Here is a 22,133-nt window from a genome sequence, read left to right on the forward strand (position 1 = left end):
GTATCAACATAGCAGCAATCTCACTGTCTAGATGCAGTCTCCAGCTTCATGGGTGCTTGGACAGGATGTAGGGTGTCTACAATGCAGCTGAGGCAGTATGATCCTGGATGCCAGGTGTGTCTGAGGCTTCCTGGTTTCCAGATTACCAAGTCAGCAGTTAATGCACAGCCTCCCAAATTCCCAGTTTCCTGGTCATGGAAGGAGCGTTTCCTTTGGCGGGTTGGTTCTGAGCTGGAGTTCTGAGAGTCGGTCCTGCTTTTCCACCTGATGTAACAAAGTTGGAAGCACCCAATTCCCTATTTTAAATCAAGCGTTTCCCCTACCCTTTTCTACCTAGCTTTCTACATAAACTAAGCAGAGAGGCTTCTGTCCTCTGTAGCTGAACTCTGACACAATGGTCAGCCTTATTAAAAATTGAAGAAATGCTAATTAAACCAACAATGAAATGGTTTCTTTCATTAGAACGTAAACAAAAAGAAGGCTAAAATTCAGTGCTACTGAGGGTAAGGGAAAAATGGGCCCTCTTCTGGAGGTTGTGTGTGTCATTGCAACCGTTTTGAAGAGCAGTTTGGCAGGATCTCCCCAAATATAAAATGTACATCCTATCAAACCCAGCATTCTACTTCCAGGCATCTGTCAATGAGAAATCCTGCTACATGTCCCCAAAAAAACATTTTCCACAGATATTAATTGCGTCACTGTGAGTAATGGAAAAATAATAATATATAGCTGAATTGTCCATCAATATGTGGTAGTTAAGAAAATTACGGTACAACCATTCTTTGGAATATTTTGCAGTCGTTAGGGAATGAGGCAAAGCTCCAAGCACTAATATGGAAAGATCTCAGATATATTTCCAAGTGAAAAATAAATGGCAAAACAGCATGTATAGTATGATCTCATTTATGTTTAAAAACACGTGTAACAAAACATGTTTCTATCGAAACATGTGTATGTCTGTATAAACACAGACAAAGGTCAGGAAGGACACAAACCAAGCTACTCTATGGGGGGTGGGGTGGGCAGAGGAGGGCCTTTGGCAGGGCTTTTGCTTCTACCCTCTCATCTGTACTATCAATGTTTGAATATTTTACAATAAGAATTATTATATTAGAATGTCATGTATTAAACGAACTTAAATTTTAAAAATGTAAAAAAATAAAAATAAAACAAAAAGGTAAAAAAATAGAATGTCATATATTAAGTAATTATATTAACACATAAATTAAAAGGTTATAAAACACTGTAGGGGCAAGATTCCAATTTTCAAATGCCTAACTAGAAGATATATAGACATTGATCTGTCTGTCATGTCTCTATTTATCCAGAAAGGGAGAAAGCAAATGTGACAAAATTAACATGTGTTGGATCTAGGTAGAGTGATATGGGTATTCATTTGCACTATTCTTTCAACCTTTCCATATTTTAAAGATTTTTTCGTAATAAAAAGTTGGAAATAAAATCACCTCAAATACACATCCTTGAACACACACACACAAACACACACACACTTTCCCGGCGCAAGCAGATTGTTTTCAGAGATGGGGGCAAATCTCATGGCTTGCAAAACTGCTAAAAAAGCAAAAAAGCATTGGCAGTCCTTCCCACTGACTTCTTAGAGCAAGTGCGCCTCACTCTGGGAGCCAGACTCCTGAGAAATGTTCTGAAGCTTCTGTGTGCACTAACTGGGATGGATAGCAGCCCCCTGCCCAGTCCCTCTGCAGCCAGGGCCAGGACCTACTGGGGAGCAAGGACCCAGGTGGCCCTCTGCCTCCCTTCCTATAGAGGTAGATTGCTCATGGCCAAGGGCACCTTTAATATCAAATATGCCCTACCACGAGTGCATATTTCTAAAGCCCCATGAGAGGTGAGGTGGCCTTTGGTCAGAAGGAGACCTGGGGGCGCCTTCAGGCCACACCAGGGGGCTCTGAAAAATTCCATTCACTTGAACTGTTCTACTCAAGACCCCTCATTCAATCCTCATCCTAGTGTTTATTTTTGACATAACAGTATGAGGAGAATGGGGGGGGGGAAGGAATTGCAAAAAAAAAAAAAAAAAAGGAACTGGAATTTTAATGAGAACCATCTGGAGTCTTTGCCAAGGGTATAATGTTTGGTACAAGAAAGTAATTCCTCAGCTTAAATGAGGAAAAGAGAAATGGAGGAAATCGTTATGTTGTGCTCACAACCCCAAAACTGAGGCTGAACAGAACCACCTAGAACATGCACATCCCACAGGAACAGGGCTGGGACGGATCTGTGGAGAGGCGGTGGAGTGCGCCTCTCTCGGCTCCCGCGGTCACAGTGAGGAGGAATGTTTGTCCTCTGCCAAGGAGACTTTGAGGGATGGGTTGTGGTGGGCCCTGGGCCAGCGCCTGGAATCTGGGTAACCATGGAAACGGGCCCGCGGGTGACAACAAACACGGGATGGAATTTCAGCATTCGCAGCCAGGCCAGGGAGGAATGGGAAAGTTTGGGAAAGTTTTTGTTTTTAACCCAAGGATGGAGAAGGCACAGGAGCGAGCCACGGTGTTCTGGATAAGTGCTCCCTGCACAGGACCCCCACAGAGTCACAGGGACTCCACAGGGAGTCTCTCAGAGGCTCTATTCCCACTTTATCCTTTTCATTTGTTTATAACCCACCTCATTCCACCAAGGATTCCATGGGGTAAAAGCTACTCCTGAGGGGTCTCCATGCACAGCCAGATCCCTGTCCTCCTCAAGCCAGTGTAATCACGGATCTTGAGGACATCCACCCACTGTGGGCATTTCAGTGCATCCTCTCAATGCATCCTCAAAACAACCCTGCAGCCAGCGGGGCCAGATCCTCCCTTACAGAGGGGGAAACGAAATGCAGAAAGCCAAGATTATCCAGAAGCAGAGGAGCTTTCTTCCCCAGCCTAAGCCCATCTTCCCTGCACCATGCCATTATACCTGTCATCTTTATTCTGGAAACAAATGAGTAATTGTGGTCATCAGCATTGATGAAGCAGAGAAGGAAAGCATCTACACCTACCTGTGTGCAAATAAACGCCACGCATCCATGTAGCTGCAGAAGCGGGCCTTGACTGAATGGAAAAAGATTTATATGATGGAAGGAAGAAATTTTTATAGAGTTAGTGGGCTGAAAAATTAAAGAACCATGAAGTCTAGAATTTTCTTCTCTGAGGTAGTTAGAATGGCTGGCATCATGCCTGGACAGATCAGGGCCTTGAGAGTAAAGGAACCATAAAAACATCCACTGCAGGCTCTTTGCTTTACAGGTGGGGAAACCAAGGTAGAATCAAAGACTGGGCTCCATAGCCAGTACAAGGCTCTCTTCTTGACAGTACGTCCCAGAAGCCCCCAAACAAGCCCATAGTAGACCCTCAGAGTCCATAGTGGGGTTCAGGTGAAATAGTATCAATTAGCAGGATTAAAACAGGAGGTGGTAATAATAATTGTTATGGAACAGAGGGCTGTTAAGTCTGGGATCAGACTGGAGGGTTCAGGATGGGTGAGGAGGGGAAATGTCAGGATGGATTGGCACCCTGCAATACTGAGATCCACCTGGCAAGACAATCCATTTTAGTTTTGCTCTTACAACCATGATTAGTTAAGAGGGAACCTCTGCTCTGAAAAGAGAAAGAGACTCAACGGTTAAGAATTTAGCAAAGAAGATAGTTTTAAATCAGCAAAGTTATATAACTCTATAACGGTTTCAAGAAATCATCTTGAAATTTCATTAGCAAAAAATGCCTCTGAATAAGCCAACAGGAAATAAGAAGTGCAAGGAATTTCTGGAAATAGGAGTGTTTTTTTGTGTTTGTTTGTTTTTAAAGTGAAAAAAGAAGTTTTAAGGAAAAAGGAAGCCCTGACCCACATAAAGATAGGGTTTCAGTAAAACTAATTTGAGAGTGAAGAGGGAAAGTGTAAGCCTCAGCCATGGAGTGAGCTCCCAGGCCCTTGAGGGCTTTATGTGGGCTGCTGAGAACAACTGCAATCCCCGAAAAATGGGCTCAGGAAACAGAGCCAGGTTCACACTAAAAAAGAAGTTTCATTTGCTGAAAAATAACAAATCCACATGAGGCTGTCCAAAGCCCTGTTGAAGTTTACAGAGTAACTTAAAAATGGTTTCAGCACTTAATCCAGGAATATCTGCTGTTTATACCAAAGTCACCGATTCTCCCTAAAGCTCTGCTTTGTGACTTTTTATCCTGAATAACTGTTTCTCTCATTCAGTCATAAAAAATGGGAGGGAACGTGTCATTTTTTTTCTCAGCAAATGTTTTTGACAGCTTGCTCTATGGCAGGCCCTGAATACAGTGCTGCTATCATGTCAGACTCTTATTGCCTCTTGCTTGGACTGAATACCATTTCTGAATGTCTAATATCAAAATGCAGAGTCCACTGTGTATTGATGAGCCTTCTATAAAATGTTGAGAGTTTTCCACCTTCAAATACTATAAGTACTATGCAAGCTTAAGGAGGCCACTGCTCATTCCTAATGAGAATCTTCTGTTTATGATTCATGGATTAAACCCTTATAAATGGCTTCATGTACATGCCTAAAATATGCAGATCCACAGGACGTCTGAGAGTATTCATGTAAGTATGTATCTGCTCGTGAGAAAGTGTGTGTGGGAGGGAAGGACAGAGTAGAAATTGTTTTCATTTTAAAAAGCTAGAGGGGCAAGAAGCAACTATGCATATACATCATTAAAGAAATGAGTGCAGCTCTCTCCTCCAGCCATCCATGTGCCAGAAGGAAAGAAGGCTAAGGGGAAGAAGGTGGCCCTGGCCCCTGCTGTCATGAAGAATCAGGAAGCCAAGAAGGTGATCAATCCTCTGTTTGAGGGAAGGCCAAGAATTCTGGCATCAGACAGGACATCCAGCCCAAAAGGGAACTCACCTGCCTTGTTAAATGGCCTCGTTACATCAGGCTGCTGTCGCAAAGAGCTATTCACTATAAACGTCTAAAAGTGTCTCCTGCAGGGGCACCTGGGTGGCTCAGTGGTTGAACGTCTGTCTTTGCCTCAGGTCGTGATCCCGGGGTCCCAGGATCAAGTCCTGCACTGGGGTCCCTGCAGGGAACCTGCTTCCCCCCCGTCCTATGTCTCTGCCTCTCCCTCTGGGTTTCTCATGAATAAATAAATAAATTCTTAAAAATAAATAAATAAATAAAAGTGCCTCCTGTGATTAACCAGTTCACCCAGGCCTCTGACTGCCAAACAGCTACTCAACTGCTTAAGCTGACCCACAGATACAAACCAGAGACAAAGCAAGAGAAGCAGCAGAGATTGTTGGCTCTGGATGAAAAAAAAAGCTGCTAGCAAAGGGGATGTCCCCACTCAGAGGCCTCCTGTCCTTCAAGCTGGGGTTAATACTGTCACCACCTTAGTGAAAAACAAGAAGGCTCAGCTGGTAGTGATCACACATGATGTAGGTCCCATGGAGCTGGTTGTCCTCCTCCCTGCCCTGTGTCATCAGATGGGGTTTCCTGCTACATTATCAGGGGAGGGCCGGGCTGGCGCATCTGGCCCATAGGAAGACCTGGACCACTGTCGCCTTCACACGAGTTAACTCGGAAGACAAAGGAGCTCTGGCTAAGCAGGTGGGAGATGTCAGGACCAATGACGACAGATGTGAGGAGATCTGCTGTCACTGGGGAAGCATCATCCTCCGTCCAAAGTCGGTGGCTTGCATTGCCAAGGTCAAAAAGGCAAAGGCTAAAGAACTGGCCACCAAACTGGGCTAAGTGTACACTGTTGAGTTTTCTGTACATAAAGCAATTAAAAGTTCTCTTTCAAAAAAGAAGTGAATGTACATAGGGCGTAATGAGGAGAGACGCCAGTGCATTTTCAAATTGTCAGTCCTTTAGCTCTTGAAAACATTACTCTTTAAAGGGAAACCATGGGCTGGTGTTTGTTCTCTCACCAATTACATTCTTCTTCTTCCTTTTTTTTTTTTTTTTTTAATTTCAGTGATTTTTAAAAGCCAATTCAAACCTTTTTTATTTTTTTATTTTTTTAAAGATTTTGTTTATTTATCTGACAGAGAGAGAGAGCGCGCGCCAGAGACCACAAGCAGGCGAGCGGCAGAGGGAGAGGGAAAAGAAGACTCCTCACTGAGCAGGAACCCCTGCCCCCCAATACGGGGCTCCATTCCAGGACCCTAGGATCATGACCTGAGATAAAGGAAGATGCTTAATCGACTGAGCCACCCTGGAGGCCTTCAAACCTTTTTAAAAATCACTTTTATCCTTTTATTTAAAAAACTATTTTATTCTTTTATAAAAATATTTATTTAAAAAATCTTTATTATTCAAATGCTCGTTACTTTAGTGATTATTAAACTGAGAGAAAGAGTCCCTTGCTGTTGGCATGGAGGCATCCCCACCATCACATCATGCAGTGCTAGCCCTAGTTGAAAAGGCCTTAGAGAAGTCACCTCAGCCCAGATGCCCAAATGTTTTTCATGAGAAAGTTTTCTCCAGACAAGGTGTCCCTTTCTGACCAACTTCACATTGTGCCCACTGGGTGAGCAGAAGCCTATGTACTAGAGGTGCTCTGAGTGAGGAGCACCCTGAAGACCCCTTCCTGCCCCCTCCCTGGCCTGTCCCCACAGCTTGCTTCTTGCCTTCATGGGAAGAAGCAACCAGAAACATTGGCCCTACTACTCAAATACCCTATATTGTGTGAAATTGATGAATATCACTTCTGTTTTTGCCAAGATGCCTATGTGAAGCTGGAGTTTTCAACAATAATTCTAATGAAAACTATGGGCCAGAAAATGTTGAAGTCCAGTTTGTATTATTCTGTCAAATAGAGAAGCCAAACAAGCAAACCTGTATCCAGGTAATATTCTGTATCCAACAAGGAAATCTGCAATTTCATTATATCATTTAGGATGCTTTGGCTTGCAAGTAAAATGAAACTCAACTAACAGAAGCTTAAGCAACAAGGGAATTTATTATTTCCTACAACCAACCCAGATCTAGGGCTGATTAATTTCACAACTAAATGACATCATCCAGAACCCAGGTTCTTATCCATCTTTAAGGCCCTTGTGTCCTCCTCAGCTGTCAGCTTGCTCCCTTCATGGTCATAAGACAGTGGCCACAAACTCTGGGCAACAGATCCTCATATCAGAAGCAGAAGGTGATTATCTTTTCTCACAGGTTCAGGGATGTGTAGATGGTAAAATCAGGACCTTTGAGGGCTTAGTTGTGAATGTGGAGCAGAGGGGAGTATCACACACACACACACACACACACACACACACACGCACGGGTTGGATAGAGCCATGTGGGCTGCTGGAAACCATCTTGTAATTGATTTTGCGGTGAGTGCATATTTGAGAATGACATGAATATTCAGAGGAGAGAAGAACCAAGCCAAGAGGCAGGTGGAACTGGAAACAAATGTTATGCTGAAGCCACGTACGCCCTTGGCCTTTATAGTTATGTGAGCCAATAAATTCCCTGTTTGACAGGACAATTCAGGGAGAATTTTCTGTCACCCACAACACACAGACTTCATTCATACACCTTACTTGTGTAATTTTTCCAATCCTAGACTAATCTTCCAATTTTGTTTTGCTTTTTAAAAATACTTCAAGTTGAGACATTCTATAATATACGTGGCCAGTATTGTGTAAAAGTGACAAGGTCATAATGAACAAAGATAGAAATAGTCATAGATTAGAGGAATCTAAGGAGACATGAGAACTAAATGCAATGTAGTATCCTGGCTTGGATACCTGGAACAGAAAAAGGATATTAGTGGGAAAACTAGGGAAATCCAAAGAAATTCTGTAGCTTCGTGCATAGTAGTACACCTATGTCAGTTTCTTAGTTTGGACAAATGTGCTGCGGTGATGTAAGGGATTAACATCAGAGGAAGCTGAGTGATAGGTATATGGCGACTCTACTATCGTCACAACTTCTCGGTAAATCTAAAATTATTCCAAAATAAAAACTTTAAACAAATATATTATTGGTCACTAGTATTTCAAGGTCTAGTGAACACTGAAATAGTCTGACTTTTTCAAGTCACAGATGGGAAGGTTAAACAACAAAGAGATTGGGACTTGCCTGTGGCACCTGGAAATTTGTGTCAGAGCTGAGCCTTGGACTCAGGTTGCATCATCCAGCCACACAACCACCCTGCAGCCTAGGGACCTGGGACTTCACTCAAAGGAATTAGTTTCCATGGTAACGGCTCTTCTCTAAGCATACTAAATTCCCCTCCAGCTCTCCATATTAGCTCTGGACTATTACATTTCAAAGTCCATTTTTCACATTAATAAATTACACAATTATAGCAGTCCAGGAATGAGCTATAACACCATGCAAAAGGAATTTGTACCAGAAATTTAAACTACCATATGGTCAATGGATTAACATTAACCATAAATAGAAACCATCACATTCTGTGGTACCTGCCAACCGCATTTGTATGAAATTAGTGTTTTCTGAAAAGCAATACAATGAAAAATGTTAACCCAAACTACAACATTTCCAAAGACAGATATTGAAGGAGCTGTACCTCAAATAACTTAGGTGAGAGTGAACATGGCATTCTGGAAAAATCCATATTACATGACTCAAAAAGTTGTTCTAGTGATGGCAGACACTGATATCAATTAAAATTAAATTAAATTAAAAGATGCATTTATAAAATTTGTAAAATTGGACAGAATGTGTCTCAAGGAAAAAGTGGAAATTCACATTCCTCCCTGTAGAGTTTAATGACACAACCTCAGGATGAAACACTGAGTAAAAGGGAAATACCCCTAATCCACCTGCTTTCCTCCAAAATCACAGCAATCTCCCCACTCCCGTGATGTTTCTGTCATCCACACCCCAGTACTCGGAGCTAGGTCCAGAGTCGGTCACCAATGTTGGTTCCCTTCTCTTCTTGTTTTCCCCACCCAATAATTATTCCTCTTCCATCCTGTGAGCACTGGCCCTTGGGCAAAGCCCAGGCATCCGTTGGAATGCTGATCCCAGAATGTCAGAACCCAAGGGATCCCTGAGAAACATGGACCAAAGTATGCTAATTAACACCCTTCCCTATAATTGCTGGTGACTATTGGAATTATCTGATAAAAGTTATGACAGTATTTCCCCTTCGTTGGCACAGAGATGACTTAGGAGGCACATCATGAGAGAAGAAAGCCACAATTTCTGTGTTGGCTACAGTGTCCCCCATTAGCTAATGGTTATATGACAGAAGATAAAAAATGATCTCGACAGGCAGGAATAATGAGCCCCAAATTACAAAATGTAATTTAGAAAGAATGTAGGCAGTGCCCTACAGTTAGGTTCCAAAAAGTGCCTTGCAGAGGCCCAGGAGGCAGCGTGTGACGCCAGCAAGAGCGGAGGCCAGGGTCTGGGAGTGCCCGGTCCCAGCTGAGCCTCTGACCAGCTGGCCATGCTTGGACAAATTGCTAGCTTCAGGGAATGCAGCTTTCTCAGCTGGAAAATAAGAAAGTCAAACGAAATGGTCTTTCGCGTACTTCCCAGATGTGAAGCGATTCTTTGCCAACAGTAGGAAGATGACTCAGTGAATTGTGGTGCGTCCCCACGATAGAGTATCATGCAGCTGTTCTGGGTCCCATGTTTCCAGAGAGTATTTGATAACATGAAGAAAGCACTTGTGACATGAGGGGAAAAAATAAATAAATATGGGTTGTGGTTCTTATTTTGCAAAAAGAAACAGAGATTCCTCAGAGGAAAAAAACAAGACTAGAAGGGAGTACAAAAAGTATCAAAAGTGCTTGCTACGAGTAGTTTAGTTTTTGTTATTCAGAGCTCTTAAAGCTGTGTTGATCATCACAAAGGTAGTAAATACTTGATAAAAAATACTCCAATGTTAGACAGAACATGGAAGACTCCTAACTCTGGAAAACGAACTAGGGGTGGTGGAAGGGGAGGAGGGCGGGGAGTGGGGTGACTGGTTGGCGGGCACTGAGGGGGGCACTTGACGGGATGAGCACTGGGTGTTATTCTGTATGTTGGCAAATTGAACACCAATAAAATATAAATTTATTATTTAAAAAAATACTCCAACGTTACACAGGTATATACAGGAAAAATTAAAGTTTCTCCTCTTTTTCCTCCTGCTGCCACACCCTAGGTGTAACCTATATTAACAGTGGAAATAAATCAGACTTCCCTGTGTTTATTTTTTTTAATTTTATTTATTTATTCATAAGAGACTCAGAGAGAGGCAGAGAGAGAAGCAGGCTCCCTGTGGGGAATCTGAGGCAGAACTTGATCCCAGGACCTCAGGATCACGACCTGAGCAAATGGCAGATGCTCAACCACTGAGCCACCCAGGCGCTCCAGACTTCACTGTGTTTAAAGCTTAATTTGCTAGAAGCAACCTTTGTTTCAAGCAGTCTATAAAGAGAAAGCTAGGAACATGGGTGATTTTCATTTTCTTCATTGTAAACCTTAGGAAGAGAGTTTCTATGAAATAATTAGAATAAAAGTAAGAATGAGGATAAGAATAAAAATAATAAATAAATCCAGGTATTAGCACTTTTGTAAATGGTTTTAATAAAAGTCTAGTAATCAGTTTTATAATGACTGCAATATTTGGAGTGTTTTTATTTCTTAATGTATTTGAAGCATTTAAGAAAGTCTGGTATAATGGATTTAAAATATGATTTAGAATATGACAAATGTTTAGAGGATTAAGTATTTTCCATCAGTGGGAAAATGACTGGGGCAATTTAATTTGTGAGTCAATGAGTTTTGATTTATAACTGTGTAAGTGCTGTGTGGATATGCAGAGAAATATAGAGCAGTTAAAGTTAATGGAATGTTAGTCATTTGAGAAATTTGGAACATTGACAAATGAACCATTAAACAAAGTATAAAAGTACTAATTCTTCTCCATCTTCAAAGCCCTCAAACATTAAAGAATTGTTCATGTACAAGCTTGGAAGCCAGGCCATACTTTGTTGAGGATCCTGTTGGCTGAGCCCATGGCTCAGGGCATGCAAAGGGAATGGCATAGGCAGTCAGCCTCCATTCCAACCTGAGGACCTCCCCCCAACCCTGCCTCTGCCAGAGCAGCACCTGAAGAGGAGACTCAGTCCCAGTGGCCACATATTTTCACCTGTGACCAGTAGGGTGACACCCTTTGTGGTAAGGGCTACAGCAGCAGCAGAACCAGAACAGGAGCCTCTAGGGACCTCAAGGGCATCCACTGTGATGCCTGATTGCTGGCTTCTGGAATAGGTCTGAATTCTACTTCGCCATGAGGCAGGATAACACACAAGTAAACACAAATTAACAACTTGGACACTTCTCTGTTTATTCTGGAAGGGTAGACCCCAGGAGGAGAGAAAAGATGAGTTGAGATTGGAGACCTGAGGTCTTTAACTAGGTTACTGCAAAAAAAGATATGACCTTAATTGTACCCCAAGCAGATAAAGTGGGACATATTGGTTGCATTTAAATCTGTGGTTCAGTTGGAGAGCTATTGCTCTACCTCCAAGAATCTATTCATTTTCCCCCCCTAGGTAGCTGTATTGCACTTCTCTTCTGGAGGAACACCTTTCCTCATTGTCAATACATTTGTTCTAGTACCTCTGACCCCTACCGCCTGTGTTACCAATGGGAATGGGATCAGGAACAGCCAATCAGGTAATGATATGTAAACTGCTGAGACCCTGGAGTTCCAAAGGCCACCCCTTGGAACACTAGAATGACCCCAACACAAAGAAAAACTGAGCCTGTGGTCTAAGACATGGGGAGAACAGATGCTGGACCAGTCCTGGAGCTTTTCTTGGATTTTTCAGTTATGTGAGCCAATAATTATCTTTTTGTCTTACGTCAATTTGATATGAATTTGCTGTCATTGGTTACCAAAGGAGTCCTAACTGATACAAGTAGATCTGAGAGCTTAGAATAATCCAGAAACTTCATCAGGGAGAAAGGTGAGGAATTAATTGGTTATATAATTCTAAGATGATAAGACTCTAAGACTACAAAATAACTCTCTTCAAATATCCCCTAAGTAAATGTTACTAGAAGATAAATTTCCACTCAATAGGTAGATGAACTTGCAAATAACTAAAGGTGTCCGACAAAGGGACCAACTCCTTCAGATGAAGGTGAACCCTCCATTAGAGGAACAATCCAGTCCAGGATGGATGACCGCCTGACAAGGATGTTGGCAGTGAGATTCCTTCACTGGGTGGGAAGTGTGAATCTCAAATGACTCTACTAAGTCTAATAGTCAACAGACATTAAGAGTTGGAACAATCACTAGGGAAAGTGAGTGGAGGTACTGTAAAACTCTGCAGAGCCCTGGCCTGATCAGGTGCTCTGGTGCTAATTATTTGAATTGGATTTGGTCTGTAGCTCAATGCTGCATAGCCACAGAATTAATTCAAAAGTCAGAGAAATCATTGGAAAACACTGAGACCTGAACACTTCTCTCTCATAAAACATGAACTATTTAAGTAGGAATTCTGTAGTTGGTTCAGAATACTGAGTTTGCAAAGCCACTTCCTTTGATTTGGCCAAGGTAAGAGTAAAACATGGAAGAGGCCATCCAGAAGTTTGGTGGGAATGGAGGATTCTGGATATACCTGCATGTTTGTGTGGCTGTGGAAGTGACTAAAGTCAGCTCAGGTCCCACATCCTATTGCCAATCTGTGATCAGTGCATCAAGACACAACTAGTGTCAGGTGCCCAGAGATTGAAATGGGCACAAACCACTACGGTTTTATTATTATGGCAGGTTGGTTATTTTCACCATATTTTCCTTCTCTGACCTCTACCTCCTCCTCCAGGATATTACACTACAGTCACTTGGACTTTCTTTTGATTCTTCAAACACACCCAGTTCATCCCATCTTAGAACCTTGGCTCTTATTTTTCCATCTACCCAGAAAGCTCTACCTCTAGGACCAATTTCTTGGGGTTGTTCAAGTATTGCTCAAATGGCAAATCCTTGGTAAGTTCTTTCCTGACCACTAATTCAAATTAGCAACCCTATCCTCAACACATCCCTACCTAAAGAGAACCCATCCTCTGTATCACATGATCTCTTTCATTGTCTTCTTAGAACTCATTACTAGTGGAAATTGTCTTACTTATTGATTTGCAGCTTGTTTATAGTCCTTCCTTTCCATTAAAGCATAAGTTCTGTGAGAGTAGGGATCTTGTCTGTTCTGTCCATTGACACATCCTCAGCTCTTACAATTCCAAGCACATGGTTCATCTGTCATGAAAGTTTGTTGAATGAATAAATGGTTGAGTAAACCTCCTCTTTGCCACCCTGATTTTGGAGAGATCTCCTATATAATATAATGTTTTCTGGAAGACAGAGCAAGTGAGTGACTGAAGTAGAAAGAGATTCTTTTGTTGAAAGGACTTGTCCCTGGTATGGGAACTTGCCCTTTAATTGGCTTAGTGTCCTGAGGTGACCAAGGAGGAAAGGAACACCGGACTTCATCCAGAGCCCAGCCTCCCTGGTGAGCACACCTAATATACTCTGTAAGAGGGAGCTGAGTTTATTTTTTAAAGGAGCCACTGCTCAGCGACAACTCGCCATTGGGATTTATTGCCTTTTCAATTCCTTGTCTCTCCTTTGGTCCTTGGTGAACATGAGCATAAATGGAGTCCTCCTTCCTCTACTCTGTGAAAGCCAGTGAGTCTTGAGTCAAACTCAACCCTTGAGCCTGGCTATTGTTTTTCCCTTGGTGTAGACAAATAATTACTTGCTAGTGTGTCCAATGCCTGATAAAATTGAAAAAGGATGGCTTTTAAAGGCTGCGTGAACATCAGCAAAGCCAGGCTTGGATCGCCTTCCAAAGGACTTTGCCCCATGGTGAACTTCTTTCAGAAGGAAGAGACTTGTAATTATTTAAATGAAAGAAGGTGGGAGGAGTACTCTTTGGAATGTCATCTCACAGGCTTCCCTGAGTTGGGAGCAATTGCAGGGCACCCCAAACATATTGGCTAACACAGCTAGAGGCTTTAGCATACTGGAAAACTCTGGATACCAGGCATGGGAAAATAGTCCTCCTAAAAGGAATTTTTTAAAAAGCATCTGGATGGAAATGGCATCTCCAGGACTGGGGTCACTATTTGGGCGAGAGGGATTGCTCAGTGACAGAGTGAGGGAGTGGATAGATAAACCCCAGGGACCATATTCATTAGAAAGGTGGCCATGGGAGGTCTAATTTTTGGCTCGAACACTAAACTGTTGAGACACCTTTTATTTCTTGGTTTGCTTTTTTAGCTGCTGGAAGCACAAGAATGTGGTCCGCCCTCTGTTCATTCACTCATGTATTCATTAGCCAGTATTATTCAGTAGCTGTTATGTTTCAGACACTATTTTTGGTTCTAGAGATTCAATACTGAAAATGAAATAGAGTCCCTTTGCTAGTAGGGCTTACATTCTAGAGAGAAAGACAATATTTAAGAGATACTTACACAAGTAATTAACAACAGATATAAACTTACATGTAGGAAAGTTCAAATGAAAAGACGGCCTCCATGCCTATTTCTTCCCTATTGGACCCTACCTGTGAAAGCCACAAGTGATGGGGAAGATGGCAAAGGAAGGAGATAAGCACCAGACCTGAATCCCAAACTTCTTATACTCTGCACAGAAAAGAGGCTAGATCCAGGAAAGCACAGAAACCAAGGCTGTCCACACCTTTCCTCCATTTCATTTTCTGCTCAAGGCATGCTCTTTAGGCAAGTGGCTCTGGGAAGGCCACTGTTGACTCACCCTACCCTCAAACCATTTTCCCCCTCTCTGCCAACAGCTGAAAAGCTACACATGGTCTTTCTAACACAGACTTTCTCATAAGTTATGTCAGTTTAGTCCTCCAGGAAGCAGACAGCAAGATGGAGTTAGCAGTGCAAGAGATTTACTTGGGGAGATGATGATGGAGGACAGGAAGGAATGAGCAGGAGTTGGCAAGGAGAGCCTTCAGACCACAGTGTATTTCTAAAGGTGATGGGTCAAAGGAGAATTAAATAGGAAGAGCCTTGGAGCTATCCAGGCCCAAGAAAATCTTAGCCAACCCACTGGGAGCTCTAGAACAAAGATTGGCCTTTAAAGAAGTCTTGCATTGAACTAAAATTGTCAGGCCCTAATGCCCCTCTTGGACACAGTTGACAACATTGGTTGTCGCCACCTGGGAGAGTGTGGCCATGGCTCAAACACAGACACAGATCCTGAGAGTACTGTAGCTGGAAGCTCCTACAGACTGGCTCCCTTCTGTAGGGGAGGTGAGTTGCACACACCTACTACCACCACCATAACTGTCACCCAAGTCCAGCTTTGGTAGTGCTCTCACTCACAGTGTCTACTGTGATTGACAGCCGAGGAAGAGTTTCCACAAGCAGAGCCTTGGCCTCTAGGAAAGACAGTAGCGATGAGACTGGGAAGGTGGGCACACAGGGCACACACAGTCCCCTGGGGGGTTTAAGGAAACACCAGAAACCTTGATCAAGACTCAAATGGTGCCAGGTATAGTGGCTGAATGGACAGCTGAGGGCAGGCAATACAGGGATTGGAAGGCCTGTGAGTACTGGCCAGGGAGACAAAAAGTGGCTGGCTGCAAGGATAGCCACAGTGGACAAGCCAGTGATGGGGATGCAGGATGAGCTGTACCACATGCTCCTCACACATAGGCAGCCCAACCCACAAGTCCAACACCTTTTCCTTGGTCCCCTATATTCTCCTCATGGGGACCCAGATACCTATCTCTATAAACACTTATCTATATCCACAGTATCAATCCTTTTGATCCTCAATCATTTATTATCTGATATTAAAGAAAAAATTGAAACCTGTTTTGATTTTAAAAATCCAAGAGTTAAACTGAATCTATCTTAAACTAATTTTAAGTTGGATTTCTCAAATAGATGCAAACCATCATCTTAGTGGTACATTTAGTCTAATTTGGTAGTTCTCTGAAAAACTAACCCTGAACTGTGAACATCCAGTGTTAAAAGGATACACTGAAGGTTATGTTGTATCATGAACTGAGCAGTTTGCTGAACTAAAATCTCTGTATCTAAGGTCCAAAATTAAATAAAATGTTAATCCAACAAGGGGACTCCATGCTTTCAAGTGCCCTACACATTACAAACATAAGACCTAAACATCCACTTCTTGATATGAACACCACTGAGAGCCCAATAAAAACTATTCCAAACATTTTGCTCTGTAGCCTCAAAACAAAGGTGATTGCTGATGGCTGTGAAGGTGAGGCACAGGAGGTAGGCAGTATACTTAGATCAAGAAAGACTACAGACTTACCCAACCCTTCCTCTCAGAGAGCATGAAGACAATAGATTCTTGCATAACAGAATATAATTTCCCAGTAGTGCTGAGCATCCACTTTCTCGCTTCTCTTTGTGTCCCAATGTGTGCTTCCAGATACTGTCATTAATTAGTGCTGCACTCACAGTAGTTGTATATGTATGGTGGCTAAGGAGTATTTTGCAATATTAAATAATTCACATGGCTATGAAATTGGTTGTTAGCTGAATTTATGATGTTTAAATATGTAGGCCTCTTTTTGCACTCTTGGCCTGGGCCCCACAAATGTGAAGGATAGACCTGGAAAATGGTACCCTAGTTACCAAGCAGAAATCAACAGAAGGATCCGTATAAACTGGGCCACAGCTCATGAACACATTCCCATGATGGATCTTTAGCAATGATGATAATCACAGTAGCAGTTCCTTGAATATACCAGAAGCATGAGTCCTGTACATTTTGCTCTTGTAATCAGCTCTTTGCCCGGTTCTGTGAAGTATCCTTGTGTGCTGCAGTGCAAATGCTATGAAGAGCAGCTCTCATGTGTCCAGTCTTGGCAGTCCTTTAGTTTAAAAGAGGGACCACTTCTTCTACCCCAGCCCTTGCCCTCTCAATGCAGGGAATCTGGTCTATCTATAGGTCTGTTCTCTATAAGCATCAAGGTGCCACCTTTGGTGGGCTCTGGAGCCAGGCCTGAGACAAGCTTCCTGATAGCCTCCTCACTCAGCCATAGCAGTGCTATCCCTTCTACCCAATGTCCTTGTGCAGGTATCTCTTGCTAGTGGCTGGGCTGAGCCCTGCCAGAGCACTGCTCCAGGGGCCCCTGCCTGAAGACCTAGCTCTCCCATTGGCCCATTACTGCATGAGCAGGAATCTCTCCCACTTCTGCTCCATGTATTTCCTCAGAGAGCTCCCAGGCTCAGCCCTTCCACAGAATCCCTAGTGATTCCGGTGTCTCCTGGTTCTCAGATACCTTCAAGGACAGGGTCCTCTGGCAGCATCCTCCATCTGGCTGTCCATCTGGCTGACCAAATCCCCAGGAGTCTCTGTAGCATACAACACCCTCAGCCCAGAGAGAGCAGGTCTTTCTTTTCCCATGCCACCAGTAGGAGTGCTGAGTGGTCTCTTTCAAAACAGACATTTAGTCTGCCCCTAACATAACTCTTTCAAAATAGCCATTTTTCTCAGTTTCAAAGGAAAAGAAAGGAAAGGCCATTCTAGTGTCTAATTCCACTGCATACTTTGTTATACATCTAACAAGCCACCTGACATCTCAGCACCAAAGTTCTCCATTTGCAACCTGCCTCTCACAGTTGGACACACTCAGGAGGGGAGGTCAGAGGCAACACCCACCAGACATCACACATCTCTGAGGAGAAGTCTTACAGCCTACTTCTAGAGCCATCTCAAATGAATGCAAGGCTGCCTTCACTTGTCCAGATTGTCAGAGATAGAAGATCATGCAGCTTGATTCCCTAATTTTACAGGTTAGGAAATTGGGTACATACAAGAGAAGTGACTGACCCATGTCACTCTGAAAGTTGGTGGCAGGACGGGAGCTCTGACCTACAGCACTTTCCAGAAAGGCTGTAATTTCTGTTCCCAGGAGACAAGCCCATGCTTCCTCAGTAAATAGGAAGAGATTTCCAGGGCCTTTTTCATCACCCCAAAGGAGGATTGGATTGTAGCCAGGATGTGTAAGCAGAAGACATTGAACTGTCACCAACTGAGATTCTGAGCAGAACAAGTATAAGGAGAGAAGATGCTTGGGAAAATAAAAGAAGCTGTTGATAAGTAGGTGAGATACACATCTGATACAGCGATACAGCTCCCCAAAGAGAAAGATCTACAGCCCTCACGCTAGCTGTACAGCACATTGGAGCAGTGGTTTTCAACCTTGGCAACGCACTGAAATTATCTAAGGAGCTTTAAAAAATACAGATACTTGGGCCCACTCCAAAGACTGACTTATTTTTTTCAGTACAGCCTAAGCATTAGGACTTGTAAGAGCTCTCTTGATATTCTAATATGTAGCCAAGGTTGAGATCTAGTTCTTAGAAGAAAAGGCCCTGGTCCATCTCATATTGGGTTCCCCACTTCAAAAAGAAGCAAATAATGTTTAAATAGAAAAGACTCAAATTTTTTCCCATCCTATTCTCAGCCCACATACCAGAAATTATAATTGTTCTAGCCTGAACAGTGAGATTTTCTACTGAGGTCCTTTTCCTGGCATTCTGCTTTCACTTCTACTACCACCGTCAGGTCTCTATACCTCAGGTTCTATAAAGTCCTTTCCAGTTCCCAAAGTTTCTTGGTATGTGGCTGTATGAAAAATATTTAGAGTAACTACTGCCAAGAATGTAATCTTAAAAAAAAAAAATCTGGGACATCTGGGTGGCTCAGTGGTTGAGCATTTGCCTTCAGCTCAGGGCATGATCCCAGAATCCCAGGATCGAGTCCCACATTGGGCTCCCTGCATGGAGCCTGCTTCTCCTTCTGCCTATGTCTCTGCCTCTCTCTCTCTCTCTCTCTCTCTCTCTCATGAATAAATAAATAAAATTTTTAAAATCTTTCTCTTCTTGTTATTATAGAGTAACCAATACCAGACTTGTCTTCCCACTATAAAAATATGAAAAAATTGGACAAAATGTATGAAACAGCTGTTTCCAAATACTGGACAACAAGCAAAGCATGACTATGATCAAGCCCTACAATTGCCCTGGCTTTCTGCCAGGAGCCACTTTTCCAGGCAGTGGCATGGAAGACAAAACACAAGCATAGCATTAAAATTTTGCCAAGTTAAGCCAAGATCAGAGTTCAGAGAGGCAGAAGCAGCTGGAATCCATGAGACAGAGTACTGGAGAGGAAAGAACTATGCAGAGAAAGAATTCCATAAATCCACACAGGGATTGCCTTGAGTCTATTGTTGCAAACTTCTGTAGATGCTCAGTGTAAAACTACAAGAGGCTATGCAAAGAAGTACTGGGAATCTGTGTAGAACAATCTTCAAAGCTTACACACAGCTGTGAGATAGCAGGGATCCAGCCAGAGAGGAGGGGTCTGCAAGGATAGCAGACACAGTGGACAACTGGGGCACTCAGTAACCTAGAAGGGTTACATTTTCATAGTAGAGCTAAAATATATCCAAAGTAAAAGCTCCCTTAACAAGATTTGCCGTAACAGTTTAAAAGCAACCATTCAAAAAATTGAGCTGATCCTAAGTTCCTTACGAGATCCTCAGTTCCAAAACAAAGTACAGTATTTGTTTAAAGAGAAAAACAGAAATCATTTACTCAAAAGGTAGCTATGACAATGCCTAGAACCCAATAAAAAATTACTAGACATAGAAAGATACAGGGAAACATGACCCATACCTAGGACAAAAAAAAAAAAATCAAATAGAAACATACCCAGAAATAATAGAGATTTTTTTCCAATAATAGAGATTTTGAAACAAATAGGTGTTTTAAAACAGTATTATAAATATGTTAATGTAAACAGAAATACAGAGAAAAGAAATAGAAGATCTAAAAGAAAACAAAAACTCCAGGAATAAAAAATACAATATCTGTAATGAAAAGTTTAGTGGATGGAATTACCAGCAGAATAAACACAGCAGAATAAAAGGCAAATGAATTTGACAATATAACAATAGAAATTTTCTAAATTGACACATAGAGAAAAAAAATTAAAAAAAAAAAATAGAACCTGGAATCATGGAAACCATGAGTGAGCTGTGGAAAGAAGTCAAGTAGTTGAGCATACGCATAAGGGTGTGGGGAGCAGAAAAATACTTGGGGAAATAATGCCTGTAATGTGTCCAAATTTGATAAAATTTTCAAACCACATATCTAATAAACTCAGCTAATCCCAAGAAGGGCATACACATATAAAACTACATGAGGGTACATTGCTGAAAACCAAGGATAAGGAGAAAAACTTAAAGGCAAATAGAGAAAAAAGAGACATACAACATAAAGGAACCAAAATGAGAATTACCATAGATTTATCCTCAGAAAGAATGCAAGCAAGAAGACAATGCAGTGACATCTTTAAAATGCTAAGAGGAGGTTCTCCTGGGTGGTTTAGTTGGTTAAGCCTCTGACTCTTGATTTTGGCTCCAGTCATGATCTCAGTGAGCCACATGTAGGGCTCTATGCTCAGCAAGGAGTCTGTTCTCTCCACCCCCCCCCCCCGCCCCTGCTTTCTCCTCTCCCTTCTCTCTCTCTCTCTCTTCCTCTCTCTCAAATAAATAGATAAATCTTTAAAAATAAAATGCTGAAAGGAAAAAAATTAATCTAGAATTCTATAAGTGAAAATATACTTCAAAACTGAAAATGAAGTAAAGATGTTTTCAGACAAGAAAAGCTGAAAGAATTCATTATAAACAGACCTATTCTACAACATAATATTTCTTACAAATACAAATGGAAAAATTTTATAAATATGAATAGAACTTTTTCAAACTGAAGAAAAAATATTCTGATGGAATCTTGTACCTACATAAGGGAATGTGTCAGATACAGTAAATGAGTGAATAAATATGTAAGATCTTTCCCTTTAAAAATGTATTTAAAAGATATCTGTTCAAAGAAAAAAATAATGTCATTATATTCAGGGATTTATAACAGAAGTAAAATATGTGATAACAATAGAACAAAGGATTGTTATTGTAAAGTTCTATAATATACAGAAGTAATATAATAGTATTTAAATGTACACGTACCTCTTTTAAAAGATTTTATTTATTTATTCATAAGAGACACACAGAGAGAGGCAGAGACATAGGCAGAGGGAGAAGCATGCAGGGAGCCTGACGTGGGACTCAATCCCTGGACCTTGGGATCACACCCTGAGCCAAAGGCAGATGCTCAACTGCTGAGCCACCCAGGTGTCCCTAAAGGTACACATACGTTTTAAACCTATTGTTATTTTATTTAAAAATAAAACAAAGACACTTAGCTAAAAACTAAAAGTGGAGATAAAGCAAAGTAGAACTCAATTTAAAAAAAAAACAAACAGACCCAACGATATGATGTTTTAAAGGACCTCACCTTAATCACTAAGACACAGAAAAGGAAAAGTTAAAAGTAAAAAGAACTCTTATAGAAAATGATATTCCATGCTAACACTAATTATAAGAAGGTATCTACTGTTAGATAGTAGATACTTTATTAGACAAAGTAGACTTTCATTAAAAGAATATTACCAAAGATAAAGATGAATATTTCGTTGTGATAAGAGTCGATTCACCAAGAGGACATGACAATCCTAGACATGTATATACCTAACAACAAAACTTCAAAATGCATGAATCATAAAATGGAACTGGAAAGAGAAATAGATTTTATCCATAATTATAGTTGGATATTTCAACACTCCTCTCATTAATTTATGGAACAAGTAGACAGAAAATCAGCTAGTATATAAGAGATTTGAACAATAATCAACCAACATGATCTTATTAACATTTATAGAACACTCTACCAAAAACACTAGACCACATATTCTTTTCAAATGCAGAGGGAACATCGACCAAGATAGACCATATTCTGGGCCATAAAACAAGTATCAATATATAAAAATATTGGATTATATGTTCGCTGCCCACTCAAAATTAAATTAGAAGTCAACAACAAAAAGATATCTAGAAAATAAATCCCCAGATATTTTGAAATTAAAGAAAAAAACTTCTTAATAATCTGTGGGTCAAAGAAATCATGACAACATCTCAAAGTGGATGAAAATGAATACAAAACATATCAAAATTTACGTAATGCAATTAGAGCGTACTGAGAGAAAAACTAATAGCCTTATATGTTTATATTAGAAAATAAAAAAGGT

General features: G+C 41.4%; 1 pseudogene; it reads left to right on the forward strand.

The window, feature by feature from the left end:
- Positions 1-2,392: 2,392 nt before the first annotated feature.
- Positions 2,393-5,891, forward strand: LOC140614376 (large ribosomal subunit protein eL8 pseudogene; annotated as a pseudogene).
- Positions 5,892-22,133: the final 16,242 nt, after the last annotated feature.

This window comes from Canis lupus, chromosome 22 (assembly GCF_048164855.1).
Source record: "Canis lupus baileyi chromosome 22, mCanLup2.hap1, whole genome shotgun sequence".
NCBI lineage: Eukaryota > Metazoa > Chordata > Mammalia > Carnivora > Canidae > Canis > Canis lupus.